This window comes from Chelmon rostratus, chromosome 2 (assembly GCF_017976325.1).
Source record: "Chelmon rostratus isolate fCheRos1 chromosome 2, fCheRos1.pri, whole genome shotgun sequence".
NCBI lineage: Eukaryota > Metazoa > Chordata > Actinopteri > Chaetodontiformes > Chaetodontidae > Chelmon > Chelmon rostratus.
The window spans coordinates 24,643,917-24,656,812 of NC_055659.1; the positions used below are offsets into that span (position 1 = coordinate 24,643,917).

Sequence of the window (12,896 nt, forward strand, 5' to 3'; positions counted from 1 at the left end):
CAGCCTGATAGATACGGTGTGTGTGCCAGGCAGTGCCTTCCCACCCCATCCCTGCAGCATTAAGATTGATCCTTCGTTCCCTCCCATTCCTTTCTCTCTCACTCCTCTGTGTGCCTCTGCCTTTATGAGACTGTGAATAGGTGAAGCTCACAAGCTCCAACAGATGGCTGGAGCTGCCCCGGTTCACTGTCTCACACACAGACAGACACACACACACACACACACACGACTGCCCCATGAATGAAAGCCAAGAGAGGAAGAGGCAGAGTTAAATGTAACAAGGAGAAAGAGAAGAAACAGGAAGCAAAGCAGGAGCGGAAAGACTAAAACTAATGGAAACAGAGAGAGCCAGCGAGGAATCACACGCAGGGAGGAAGATCGAAAAGGAGGAGTGAGAGAATAACATCAAGAAAAGGCTAAAACAAGAGAGAAGGAGAAGAGAAGGACCGAAACGCTGCCGAAAAAGGGAGTGAGGGCAAAATTGAATTGTAGATTGAGGGAGCCTCTCTCCTCCCTCTTTCCCTCCCTCTTTTATTTATCTCATGTGAAACCACGCCTCCCTCCTTTCACTTGTCAGTGCATCTATAACAGTGAGCTGTCTGCACCGGGCTGCGTGGGGGGTGAGACGAGCTCCTCACTCTGCCAGCACAGGGGACCCGATCTGAACGGACCGGACAGGACTGGATGGTACCGGACTCGCCAGAACAGGTGTGTGGATTTGTGTTTGTGCATATGTGTGTGTTTGTGATAGATGACAGAGAGCAGCATGTGTATCCCTCAGTGTGGGATCGCTTGTTCCTCCACAGGACTTGCTTCCAGAGTAGCGTATCTAGAAGGTACAGTGCTGGAGCTTTGCCCTAGTTTACACTTGAATGCTCTGATCTGTTCTGTTTGCCTCTGAGATTTATGCATGGAGTCGCTAACGGCGCCGCTCATCAGGGTAAGACAGATAAGATCTCTTGTTCATTGGATGCACTGGACTCTTCACAGAGTATGTGGCTTTGAATCGGAGCAGCATGGAGAGGAGCTGCTGTTTATCTGGTGGAACAAGTTGGTAGTTTTTTGGGCTGGACACTATCAACATCTGCTGTGCCTCCATGAGCTGTTTTTAAGTGTCTGTCTTTTAAGTGATCGTGTTTCTACATAATTGTATGCTATCGTAGGAGAATCATTACATTATGATAATGTTCAGAATCTGTGAGAATCCACTTTGCTCAGCGATCAAGTCAGTACGGCTTTCACAGCTCTTTGGTCTGTCTTGGTGTTGAATCCAATTTGTGATTAGTTCCCTTTGTCTTCCTGTTTCATAGTCTGCTGTGTTTTGAAATATGGAACATTCATTGTCTCAGTGTTGCTTTGTTTTATTCAGCCAAATATAATCCTGACTGTTGCAAAATAGTGTGTGGGGGTTTGAAATTAGAGAAAAAAAAAAACCCTCCTACAACAGTGAAAATATTACTTTTTCCAAAGGTATGACTGGTCCACATTTTTGATTGTGTAGCATGTGGGGACCTTTTTGAAATGGAGACGGTATCCACCACGTAGCATTCATTCAAGAGTCGCCATTTCAACAGTTGCAGCCGCTGCCACTCCTATAGAAGCCTGCTTTAGTCTGCGAGGCTGGTCCCCATGAATGTACTCACTATCAGTGTTTTGTCAATATCTTTATGGGTCAAAAGGCTGTGTCATCACCAAGCAGTGGCAGTTAAGAGCAGCGCAGTGGAGGGGGGTGTGAGCACTGACCTAAAGGCTGAAATATTTATGCTAGAGACAGCTGAATGCCCCGTGCCGTTTGTAGCGATATGGGTGGATGGATGAACGGATGCAAGGATGGAGGGAGAGATGGAAAGTAAAGAAGCTTCAGAGATCTGTTCTTTAAGCATTCATTATTTATCACAACGCACCCTGCCATGGAAGCTCTAACCCCCACATCAACTGGCCTCTTTTCTCACTGAGATGCCAGTGGACTGAAGGAGGATGCTCCTGCTTAGTCTACCTGTCAGCTAGTCCCCAGGCACCTTACGACTGCAGCCGCGTGCCGCTGCACACCCTGCTCACGCACTGCATGTGCACACACCCAGATGTACGTAACACTTTGTTTGAATTTATGTTAACACGCACAAAGCTGGAATTGTTATACTTACTTATGTAATGGGAAGTGCACACAAAATCACAGTCACTTATTCACACTGCATTAACCCAAATCGTACAATGGGTGGATTCACACTGCATACATTTCTTATCTTGCAATGCACACACACTCATCACACCCTTATAACCATTTCATTTTGCTCAATTTTTCCTCCAGTTCCTATTTTTCTTCTTCAGTTATTCACGCACTTTCTGCGATAGATGACGCCCCCCGCCACCACACACACACAGGCACACACACACCATCAGTGCGAGCGACGACCTTGAGACCTGTTGATGTTGTTTGCAGTGGCCGTGCTGTGAATACATAAGAGGCCGTGTGGGACTCCCGGCGAAAATGGGGCGCTTGACATGCCGTTTGTAAAAATGACTGGAAAATGTGCACGAGGGCTGGCGATGCAGTTGAAGGGAGAGACCGGCATGAATATGTATTGTATGCTAATGCTGCACGCCGAGGCTGTTGACTCAAGCTGTTGATGAAAGCAGAGGACATGTTCCCCCATCGCCACTTAGGAGATAGCGCTATCGACAAACCCATTGTCAACGCAGCCGCATCCCTGGCCGGGGGTGCAGTGTGATGACAGGTGGCAGATATCAGTGACAGCAGCCAAGGTGACACCGCTCGACGGTCTCTGCGGGCCAACAGGCAGCCGGGGCAGCACCGGTTTGTCTGCTCATTTTACCGCCGCCTTGACCTTTTGTGGTTGGACACAGCGAGGTTAAATCAGAGGGTCCTAAAGCTAATGTCTCCCATTAGCTTCATTCAGCCCTCTCAGAGCTACAGCTTCTTCCATCTGCTCCACTTGCTGTCCTACTACATGTTTATTGTCTATAGCAACACCGGTTGGTGCATCTATTTCTAAACACATTTTTTATTTGTCCATAAAAATAGCTGTATTGTCAATAACACTGATGGAAGCAGATTTTTCCAATATATCTTGACGTTATCGTACCTGCTTCTTTGTCTACCGTAGACAAGGCATTCATGTCATTCTGCCACCAATGTCACTTCACTCTGCCAAGAAGACACAAAAAGTAAAGAACAGAGATCGCTTTGGGTTTGTGCATAACTGTTTTGTCGCTAACAGCAATTTTATGTCACAATACAGCAAAGCAAAGTGACAGATGCTTGATTGATTATGTGATTTTGCTGGTTGAATAAGCAGATATCTATATTGGCTCGATCAAAATATATTTGCATAAATTTAGTTAATGGACACACACTAGTTCACATTTGGATCTTTCAGAAATTTCAACTTAAAACTTGAAATCATAGCTTGTGTTTCATCACTCATTCACTTACACACAGGGCTCCTGTGCAAAGCATTAAAAGTAGCCCGACAGTAAGTAGCACTCACGTGTTCCCACTCCGCGTCCCTTCTTCATCTGTATGTATGAGATGCTGTTAACAGGTCCTGCGATGAGGCGGCATCAAGAGATCAGTGCGTAAATGTCGGTGCTGCTGCTCCCCTCAGCTCTAATGATAGAGAGGCAGAGGGACTCCTTGACGCCGACGCTCAAACACTCCTCTCTCAACGGTGTGTAGAGAGCGAGGAGTAGTCTGCGGCTGTTAGGCACAAATAAGGAGCAGCACATTATTTTGTGTTTATACGTGCATGTGCCTCTGCTTGTGTGTCATGTTCCTCTGTGCTCGTGTCTGTGTCATATCAGCTCAGTGTGCACAGTGTGTGTACGCGTGATTCCCAGCATTCACCGTGTACGAGTGCAATCAGATTTCAATCTCGGGGCTCTATGTGACTGAGCTGCTGCGTTGCAGGTGCCCCACGGGAAAATGTAATTATACCCTGCTGGCCACAGAGTACGGGCTTCACTGCCCTATCTGTCTCAGGAGAGACAGGGGCTGGAGGCCCCTTCTCACTTGCAATATCAAACAGCATGTCACTAAAGCCCTGCTATATCTCCGAAATTTGTATTAAATCCTTGCTCCAATCTCCTCCTCTAATCAGCTTTTAGATCCCGGGGTTATCGGTGGCCTTTTGCTACAGTTTTGTTACAGTTGTGAATAATTTATGACAGAATTAACTGTGCTTGCTAAGAGCATTGATTGCGAGATTTTGGAACACGGCCAAAATCTGACTCAAGTTCAAAGCCACTTTTCTCAAATGTTTTTCTGTCTGATTAGCAAAGTTTCATCACCTTGGATGTAATTATCCCTTTAATTATTTTCATCTGCTTTTCCACCACCTGGGTCCTTCTCATACCGTTTTGGAGAGTGTTTATTGATTCCACTGCTGTGTATTCCTCTCGTCTTGTCCATGTTTCTTGCTTTTGTGACCATGTCTCCTCCGCTGCTTGCTATTGGCTGCGCTCTCACTGAGGTGTGTGCCGAGAGGGTGTCCATTAGCAAGGCAAAACAAACAGACACACCCGACTCTCCTGGATTTAGGCAAACAATCAATGAGAGCACTCACATAACAGCAGTCTAAGTGGCCCATTGATGTTACAATTAAATGAATACAGGATGCAATGGTGATGGCAGGACACACTAACCCAAACAAAATAAAAAAGATTATTTTCTAGTCTGGAATTCTGATAATAAAAAACATTCTGCGCTGTTCAGGCTCTTAAGGTAAAGATAGGATTATATGGTAAATAAAAGAAAAATACAGAAAACAACAAAAAAGAGCTGTGGCAAATTTAAGACATAGCTAAATATTGTGAGACAAGGGCCGACAAATTCACCAGCAGTGAGGACACCAATTTGACTGGCAAGTTGAAAATTTTACCCTGTGAATCTTGTGCGTCACCCATTTCATCATGTTGCACCTTGTCATGGTAACTTACTAGAAGTGCAGCTGCATGCCAAAACACTTCTGTCTTCTTAATTTCCCTGATTTGCTACACTTGGACTCTACCTTAATCTCCATTTCTGTATTCGTCACCCTCTCTCCATCCCTGTGTTTGGCCTGGTCACAACTTCAGCTACCCACCCCCCTCCGCACCCTCACCCTCCCCTCATGCCTTTCCCTCAGGGTGTAGCAGCCATTGTTGTGCCTAATAAGGTTTATGGAATTACAGATCTCTGAAATTGGATTTTCGCACTTCACCAAAGCAGCGGGATTACAGGTTTAAGGCCGGGTGGATCGGGGCACAACTGACCTGTGACTGAACTGTTTTTTTCTCTCTGCACCCTCAAGGTGGGCAGATCAAGAAACTAATGTGCCAACAGATGTGGAGATAGACAAAAAGACAGGCGGATTCCTTGTATGTGTGTATGTACCTGCCAATTAAATTGCCAGACAGCTTTTTGGCTCCTACGTCTGGATTTCTGTTTCTCTCATGTCGACCACTCTCACAAACTCCTCCTCTGTCTGTCCTCACAACTTTTGACTGTGTTTGATCTAATTCTAATCTAATGAATCTTTTGATCTTCTCGTCAGACACCCAGACACATCCCAGATTTCTACATCCAAAGTATCTCAATTCGTTCTAATCCTTAAAATCTTGCCACTGGTGAAGCAACTGATTCTCAGTGATGTACAGAGATTTGGACTGTCTACCCCATGGTTATGTTTAATGAACTGTAGGAATCCTTTGCTAACCTTGAACACTGCCCCGAGTAATTCCACCATTGTTCTTCTGATGTGGCTGAGCATTAGCTACAACTGGAATGGAGGAGTAGCAGATGAAAGTGAAGTGAGAAAGCACCAGAGACAGGCAGCTGAATGCACCATTGAGATGTTGGCAGGAAGGTGGTATTCATTAGGAGTGGTCCATAGTGGCAGCTTAGTGAACTCTTAATTGGGGAAGAGACAGGGTTGAGGATGAGGGATCAATAGGGGCAGAGCCGGGGTTCCAGCCCAGTGAAATCAATCAGCCTCCTGCCTGACGGGGTGAATGCAACCAATCAAAAAAAAACACAGCCTCAGGCTCCCGCTCATTTACCCTCTCGGTCAAACTTCATCAGGATCAAAAGACAGACGGCTTATTCCATCTTATCTCGGTGAGAAGAGGATGGAGTGGCCTGATTGCTTTTATTTAACGTGGGCATTTGATCTCAATGCTGGAATGCTTCAAATTGCCAAACATTTTTAGTGTAACTCTGCCAAGAACTAGAGATTATCGCAACTAATAAAACATGATTCATTAACACCGGAGCGCTGTATGCAAAGGAATATTAAATGAACTCCTGGAGTATTTTTACTCCACTGCTTAAAATAGTCACTTTCTCCTCTTCTTCATCTTCTTCTTCGCCTGGGTAATAGTCATCTTTCTGCCCTGTCACTTTTTGATGTATCATCCTCTTATTCACATCAAGGACAAGGCCAGGTGTCGCATTTTCTCTCAGTTGCCACGCTTGTCACACTGCCTTGTCACCCACAGCCTGTTCCAATCCCCTCCCTTTCTTCCTCCCCCTCTCTGCTTATTTATATTAAATCTGTCACTCCTTTATTTTAGCGAGAGAAAAGGAAAGTAAATCACTTTTGCCACTTGCAGCCTGCGGTGTCTGCTGAATGCTGCAAGTTTATGTGGATGTCATCTATGGCCAAATAAAATCCTGTCAAAACAAATGATGTCTTCGCTGTTTCGTATCGTTGTCGCACAACTTAAATTCCTCCTCCTCCTCGCCGTGTCCTTGGCTTCAAAAGTCTATGCCAGTTATGTGTTAAGCCATCTAGGAATATGCTTCACTGTGCAAAGCAAGCCTTGACAGAGGTCTTAGGCGCTTTTTATTGCTCCAGATGGACACACAGACAGATAGACAGGCACAGCTGTACGGCCTCACCTCTCTTTGATGCCCATGAGTGGCTGGCAGAGCTGGCTCGGGCAGAGAGCAGCTGGGGTCAGAGACGTGCCTTGGCGGTGAGATTCATGTGGGCTTATAAGGTTCTCCAGTTTATTCTTAGCCTTGCTGCACATTAATGGGTGTGTTTGTGTGTGTGTGTGTGTGTGTGTGTGTGTGTGTGCGCACACACTCACATTATTTGTGGGTGCCAAAGACTATGTATGAAATTTTAGAGGGTCTATCAGTAGACATTTATTAAAATTAAGATTTCATGTGGTTATGGAGATGTCAAAGCTGGTTTGGCTCAGCTCAGATGTTTACATGCTGGACACTAACACCTGTCCAGTCAGGATCAGACAGCTCCACTCCTGTCAACATGTCTTCACAGGCAGACACAGAACAAGGCCTTATAGCTTACAAGATCACAACTAGAGGCTGTTGGAGACGTGGAGGCAGTGTTAGACGGCAGCTTGATGGAAAGAACTGGGTGAAAACAGCTATTTTTCCCTACCTCAGCTGCTTCTGACACCTAGTTTAAAGCAGTATAAGGGTTTATTTGTCTGCCTGAGTGAAAGTGAGCAGTGCTTGCATAGCATTATGAACACAAACTAATTATTATCACTATCACTGAAAGTTTCCTGGAGGGTTAGAGATAATCATGTAAAAAAATGAAAACAATGACGATGTGATATCTGGCACAGGTCTGATTAAACAATCTCTTGAACTACTGCTTCCACGGGCATCACAGCATCAGTCAACATGAATTTTATCCTGTGTGAATATCATGTGGACTAACATGAAGTACAGTATATGGTTGTTCACCATCCTCAGCGTATGTGTGAAGGAGGCGCAGTGCCTGGACTGAATGGCTTATAGTGTCTGAGACAATAAGGCCAGCATCAGGCATGGATGGACCAGAATGTGCACAAGATTCATAGAGAAAGAAAAAAAAAAGCCAGAAGTAGATAAAAGATAGTCTGGCTCTGTTTGGGCTCCTAAGTGCAAGTTGCATATGTTCCAAGTATTCATCCACTCTGGACTTTGTGTTTGCTTGCAGAACTTGGCAGTCAGAGGCTGATTTCTGTGGCAGAGGAGAACATCAGAGACAGCTTGTTTAGAAAGGAAGGTAAGGCTGCTCACCTCTTACACACTGTGAAAGTGAAGTGAAGTCTCCCTCTGCCCTCTCATTTCTTCCTCACACACATATAAAGGATTGCCTTGCATGTGTGGATGCAGACTTTTGTGTTACAGACAGATGTGGATCAGTACATGCAAGGCCGTGCCTGCATGTTCCATCTTTTAAATGTAATCCCAGTGCCCAAATGTGCAAAGTTCACTCTTTTCAGTCTAGTCTGCATATCTATTTTAACTTTAACTTTCCACCTATATCTGTGCAGCACTCCTCTCCCTGAGCAGACAGGTTCTGATTATTGTTCCTATTGCCATGGATTCTGCAGATATCAGAGAAACAGACAACACAGCAGACCACAGTTAACATCAGCATTTTATTTACTGTGGGGATAGATTCGTCGCCTCCGGAAACATCTCACGCATCACGCTGCATCAGTCGGTCTTAAAATCAGATCTCCTCATTTGATCTGCCTGCCAGTGATTAGCATTTCATTCTGCACGAATAAGAGGATGGTTGTTGTTGGCCACACTGGGATGGAATCGATGATCAAAGAGAGCTGTGGGTGTTGTGGTTGTGTTGTGGCCACAGCAGATGCCCCCTCTGCTGCTGTCAGTCCAAATGGTAATTATGAAGAGATGAGAAAAGAACGTGAAAAGAAGGATGGAGAGAGTGGGTACGAGGTGAGGCTACGGGAAACAATCATGAGAATTGATGAGCAGCGCTACAAAGCTCACAATTATCAAATCAACAGCTGAAAAACTGCCTTCACCCCCCGTGGCTTTTGGCAGTAAACTAGCTTCATGTCTTTGCAAAACAAGCAATGATAGCCTTTGCTATGTTTGATGCTTTGAATCAGTAGTTTGAGGCACTGAGTCTAAAAAAATGGAACTGTTTTTGTGCACAGTTTGAAAGAGGCAGTAAATCGACATAACGTGGACACAGCACCACTGCAGCGTTACCACTTTCCTGTTGGCTGTTTACCAGTAACATGCTTGGGCTGCTGCTGTGATCAGAGTCATCCTGTGCGAACAGTTGGATGGCACCAGAGGAAGCAGCTCTCAGCACATGTGGGCACATTATGTACACAGCTGTGCACAGCTGACTCATTATCACTTGCAAAAACATCAGTACGTGACTGTAATCAGCTCTCCTTTTTGATTAACAAACGACTCGCTACAAATGGCGGCTAATATATCCATGATAGTGTTTTGTTTTTGAAAAAAAAAACATGCCTGACTACGCAACTTTTCGTCATGGAGCATGAACTTTGATTTTCCTTCTTGTCTCTGTGAAACTACCAACAGTAGACAGGTGAATGATGTGCCTTTGGTAAGCTATTCTGTTTGAGGACTGATCTCCACTTCAAAACCCCAGCGTGAGGACAGCGTTCACCTCTCTCTCTTTCTTCCTCCTCTTCCTGCTGGCAGAGGGCGGGATAAAAACCAAAAGTCTTCAAGAGAAACTCTTCAAAGGCACAGTTCATCTGCCGAGTAAAGACCTCATCAATTCAGTTTTCTTCTCTTAAACCACTGTCCCTTCCACAAAGCTCTGGTTGTTTACGAACAGAGTTATGTGATATTTCTCCTCCGTTCTTTGCAGCTGGTTGCGTAAGGTTTTGATATCTCATGAGTGATGAAGGGATATTTTCCCTTAACACTTTGGGGGATTAGCCTGTTGTTGTTGGTGGCGATTTTTTTCTCAGACAGATTCCTCACATCCTCCCTGGGGTATGTGGTGCACATTATGGGGCCCTGGGAGCAATTTCCTGACCCTCATTTTCCACATCAGCAAGACGGGAACTGCCAGCTTGCTTCCATGCCCCAGCCTGCCTTCTGCCCACTGATTAAAAGTCAAATATTAAAGTGTTCTGTTGTGAGCTCGGCCTAATTGATTCTTTCCGCCGGGTGCACACAGAATGGGCTGACAGCAGGCGATACCAGGCTTTGTCAACATCGGGCATGCTGCCTGACGCTCAGGACGGCACCCCAATAAAGCCCCCTGTGAGTGTGCCAACCTGCGGCGCCACACACAGAGAGGCCAATCGGCACTCTGGCCAAGCTTTATAGTAACAACACAGAAGCAGCTCATTCTTTTGCTGTGTGTCAGCTCCCATCGGCTGGCTGGGAAGTCGGCTCTCTATTTGTAAGGAAGTGGCTGGCTGTGAAGAAAGTGTGTGAGTGTGTGTGCGCATCTCTACACTTGGAAAAAAAAATCTCTTCTGCCAATTGCATAACCACTCAGCTAACTTAAGCTATCTGGGGCGATGGTGCTGAAAGGAGGTTTTATCTGAATTCCACAAAAGGCTCTCTTCTTCTCTTCCGATCCCCAGCTCTCCTGCCGTTAAGATAATTGCTTTAATAGTTTTTAATCACAGCTGTGTTTAACAAGGAGCTTACCAAACACACGATGACACCAAGTATGTCATCACTGCCCACCCTGTAAAAAATAAGGACATCTGGTGGAGATAAGGGGCTTCTGGTTGAAGCTTGTAGTGTTTTAGCCTGCCTTAACTGCGATGTAGGGATAATTAATTGAATCTCTACAGCAGTTAAACAGTGTCCCTCTCTCCTCCATAGGCAGTGTCTCCCCATCCCTCTCTACCCTATGAATTTATTGGCCATTTTATGTGTGTCTTGAATTGGCTGTACTCCCCATTTATTTTTAATGCTTTTCTACTTCACATCTAGGAGAGTGCAACAGTGATCTTGGCGCTATACAATGCTTGTTAAGAGCAGACATTCACCCACGACGCTTTTCTCATGAATCTGATTGACCTTTTCGCTCAGTGTGATCCACAGTAAAAGGTTATGGGCGCCTATAAATCCCCTTGGTTGAGAAGCTGGGTGCATCTCCTGTCCTGTCTGATGCTTTATGTTCTGTCTGAGCTGATAGGAAGGTGCGATAGGAAGGTTTTAACGTGTGTGGGGGTAGGGTGACGTAGGTCAGGGAGCTGGCCGACAGTACGGTAATTACTCTATTAGTGAAATGGGGCCAGGCTCTGTGCTCTGACACAGCACTAATTACAACACAAGGGTGATGAACTTGATCAAGGAGCTGCTAATTCATGTTTAATAGAAGAAAGAGAGGGAGAAAACCGAGAAAGAAGAAGAGGGCAAGCGTGAGACCATTTTGAAGAGGACATAATCACAACATGTACCTTTTCCACCCGTGCAAATCCAGTGCATTCAGAACTTGAATTTTGAAATTCACATTTCAGTGTGACCAATCGGCAGCACAGTCGTATAAAGGTCTCCTGCTACTTCGGTAGTAAAGGCCACTGAAAAGTAATCACAGTGTCCTCTCCCCTGAGTACTGAGCAGGGTTTCATTTCTACCTATGTCCTGTTACTTCCATGCTGTACATCCCGGGGGGGGTCCAGAGGCTGAGTGGGGGTCACGATCACAACCACAGGGGGGCAGACAGCTGGCTGCCTCTCTGACAGGAGCCTAATGGAGGGCTAATAAGAGAGAGTCGAGTCCTAGAGACCACTGCTGTGACCTTGACATGAACCTGGCGTGGAGGCAGGTAGAGAGGAGGAGGAGGAGGGATGGAAAGGTGAAGTACCATTATAAAGGCTGACAGGCAGGTGGTTTAAATATCGCTTTTCCCTTTTCCTTTCCCTCTCTGACACTCAGATAGATACAAGATACGGTTTCGTATTGTAAAAGTCCATTTCAAGTTCAGATATGTTCTTGTAAAGTTTACCGCCAGTGGTTTTTAAATTTGATGACTTTGGTGACCGATTGAGTCCCTTAACTGTTACATTTTGTCTCAGCTGTTGCAAACAGACTCCACCATTACTGCCACCTGAACATGTATGATGCTCCAACATGGACTATGTTTGTAACTAAAGCAAACACTTTCTCCTTATTGTAGTTACAACCCATTGCAACTACTAAGCATTTCTCCATTCTTACAGGAGCATTTGTGTTTGACTGTATACTGAAGGCTTGAGTGTGTTTGTCTCCTGCTCAGTCAGTGATACAGATCAGAGGGAGGTCAGGTCTGCAGGGACAGCCAATGAGCATCATCCACAGTAAAGGGAGAGCCACTACCGCCTGATCAATCTGAGCTCTCATTAAAAGGCTGCCAAGCCCTTTGCAACCCGATACAATATCAATACCGTAGCACCACAGAGAGACCTCCAGAGCTGTTAGGCAAGCCGCTGGCAGCTTAACTGTCATTACCGGACGGGCAACATGCCAGAGACCCCCTTCGTGGGCCACTTAGACTCCCCCCATGGTCCCAAACACAGGTCAGCACAGACAGATGGGCTGTCTGGGCAGCTGTCCCGGGGACGAGGCAAAGAGAGATGGATACCGACCTGTAGAGGAGGAGACAGCCTGTGCTCGCTCACAATATGGAGGGATGATGTGGGCTGCGTATGTTGACTGTGTGCATCGCTGCGGTTTCACCTGAGGCTTGTTTGTTTGCTGTGGGTATTTTCTGTGTTGGTTGTTTACTGTGGATGATTACAAGGACCATCACACATGTTTGGGTTTAAACTGAACAAAAGACAAAGAGTTTGGTAAAGGAAAACACACTGTCTGAACTACAGGTATTGGTAAAGATTCCAAAAATCCGGCCCTTGGTTTTGGCATATATCCCAAAGTTCCTGCTGGGAAAACCACAAGCACTGAATAGCGCTCTGTGGTGATTTCTGAGTAGAGCAAATGAGGGGAATATAAGTGGCCATACATAGAAAGCCTCTGTAATTCAGATCATTGTGTTGAGGTCTCCCCTCTGTGCTCCCGTCTTAACCCCCTTGTGTGATTCCGATAGGGGAGCTAGGGAAAAGCCTGTGTGTCTCTAAACCCCCAGTAATCCGCCGACAAAAGGGCCAGCAGAAAGCCAGCTACTGAAGGT

The 12,896-nt window shown here is 45.7% G+C and overlaps 1 protein-coding gene across 3 annotated transcripts in view; it reads left to right on the forward strand.

Annotated features, from left to right (window-relative positions):
* The first annotated feature begins 582 nt into the window (after positions 1-582).
* Positions 583-12,896, forward strand: part of sulf2a (sulfatase 2a) — a 33,283-nt gene continuing 20,969 nt past the window's right edge. For 2 of the 3 annotated variants that reach the window (XM_041950190.1, XM_041950210.1), the window contains exons 1-2: positions 583-708; positions 7,956-8,024. The gene's annotated coding sequence lies outside the window, so the exon portion shown is untranslated. The remainder of the gene's footprint in view (positions 709-7,955; positions 8,025-12,896) is intronic. The other variant, XM_041950200.1, reaches the window with a different exon arrangement.